This window comes from Halyomorpha halys, unplaced genomic scaffold, assembly GCF_000696795.3.
Source record: "Halyomorpha halys isolate HHAL.00 unplaced genomic scaffold, Hhal_1.1 Scaffold1754.1, whole genome shotgun sequence".
NCBI classification, from domain to species: Eukaryota; Metazoa; Arthropoda; class Insecta; order Hemiptera; family Pentatomidae; genus Halyomorpha; species Halyomorpha halys.
In genome coordinates, this window is record NW_027108705.1 from 21,480 (window position 1) to 23,860 (window position 2,381).

Sequence of the window (2,381 nt, forward strand, 5' to 3'; positions counted from 1 at the left end):
AGCCGGAGAAGTAAGAAGGTGTATGAAACGATATGACTTTCGTCTCACTGTTCTCACTTAGGTCTCTTTTTTTTTTTTTTTTCTTCCGAACCCTCTAAAACAGAAATAAGAAGTGAATTAGTAAGTGCATTATTGTAAAAAGAAGAAGTAATTCGTGTTGTGTCTTACCTTTATTACTTTTACCTTTATCACTTAGGTCTCTGATGTTATGTGGTGCTATTATTCACTCTCAAGTGACAGTTGCCGCGCATGCGCAGATCCTTGATAATTATACTAGAAAGTAAATTCCATACTTCAGTACTGCCACGAATGTCTACACGACGACAGCTGCCACTATCACTATCAGTATTTCCGTCACCGTGGAATCTGGACCTCACTACCTCGTACACGATGGGCTCCAACATGACGGACACAGATGACTACTACTGTAGGAGCGTGTTGTTCTAGGCTGTTTGGTTAGGTGGCGCGATACCAGATCTGGGGTAACAAGGCCCCGAGTCTTCGCCCGGGCGCCGGGCCCTGCTTGCTATCGGGGGCCTTTCATCTCGCCGCGGCTCATAGAGAGCGCCCACTGTCCTGTCGATCCCGCCCTGTGATAGGGGTGCCTCCCGTCTTATCGATGAGGAACTGAGTGCTTTGGGAACCTCCAGATGGAATCCTCTAAGCTTAGTTTGATCTTACGAAACTTACCTACTAATAATGAAGAAAAGAAACTATATAAAAGAATACTCTACTACGAGTAATTTCATAGGGATAGGTTAGGTTAATCTTTTTACAGACACTACTGGGATCTTTAGTGTCCATATATTTTTTTTTTCATATTTAGTGAAATGATTAAAATGTATTTGATGCTTCTAGTTTTGCATTGTATTTTAGGGTTGTAAGTTAATTAACATACTGTATTCCTCAGTCTTTTGATTTATTTCAAGGATTACAAAATTCCAATAACTAGCAACACTAGCCCACCAGTCAACTGTTCATTCATGACTAACGGTTGTATCCATAGCAACTTTTAGCTATCAGTTTTAACTATGGCTAATTTTTACCCTAACTCTGTTCCTAGATTCGTGACGTGTTCCTGACTATTGTCATTGGCATATTTATGTGACAGTTGCTTCACTGGCATCACTTTTACTATCAACTACCACGCCAGAGCTAGTACGACAGTACAATCATGACAGTAAAAATCATACAGTTACTGTAATAATAATTCTCCAAAAGCGTGTAAACTGGCGGGTATTTGTTAGGAAAACGAGTGTTTCATTTTTTTTTTCAAAGAGCTCAACGAGAATTTTATGGCCGAGAGAATCGACAGTACTGTTTACAACTTTGCTTCAGTTTTGGAAAAAAAAAATTTTTTTAAATTCACTTATTGGTTAACGAAATACTACCGGATTAATAAGTTAAGGTATAGGCACATTCGATGCAGAATTTATTGCCGTTTAACGTTTTATTCCACAATGTTTTCGCTAAATAAAATAACAAGTATGAAGTATATCTCTCTTGAAAATAAATAAATAGAAATTTTAAAAAGATAGTTGACCGTATGAAGTAGGTAGGAAGATAGTCCGGGTGGTGGTATCAAAATAGTAATAAAAACTATTTATTGTTAAGCAACGTTTCGTCCCACTTTGAAGGGCTTTGTCAGGGTTGATTAGAACGAAGTTCAGCTGTCAACTGACCAGTTGATTTTCATTCTTATCACCCCTGACAAAGCCCTGCAAAGTGGGGCGAAACGTTGGTTCAACAAATAGTTTTTTAATTGGATAGGTGAAGATAGTTGACCGTGGGTCACTAATTAGAGATGATGGTCGGAGGTGCTGTCAGCAAAAAGAACTATATATAAATAATTTTTTGTTTATTTATTTTTGTTCTTGCTGACCACACCCCCGACCATCATCTCTAATTAGTGACCCACGGTCAACTATCTTCACCTCATTATAGATAGTTTTTTGTTACTATTTTGATACCTATATTGACCTCCACCAGGACTGTCTTCCTCCAAGTAAATAAAAAATTTTTACTGCACTAACACACGTCAAATAATGAAATTTTATTAAATCGTGTGATTGAAAAAAAAGTATGGCGTAATTTTTGGTAAATTATTACCTAGAGAAATATAAAAGATTTAGCTAGAGAATCTTCTCACATTTGCCAACCTCAAGAGACCCGTCAATCCAAAGACCTCTCCTTCCTGAACAAACAGGTTCTAGGTCCTTAGAGGAATATTGGCCGTATTGGAGATGTTTGCTCAGCCTTTCGCTAACAGCTTCGCTACCTCTAAGCTGTGTCACTTTCAACTAGTGCCAGCTATTTGCTTGAGATAGTTGGGTGCACTTCTTCCAAGAAAAAATATTATTATGTGATAGTAAATAACTGTG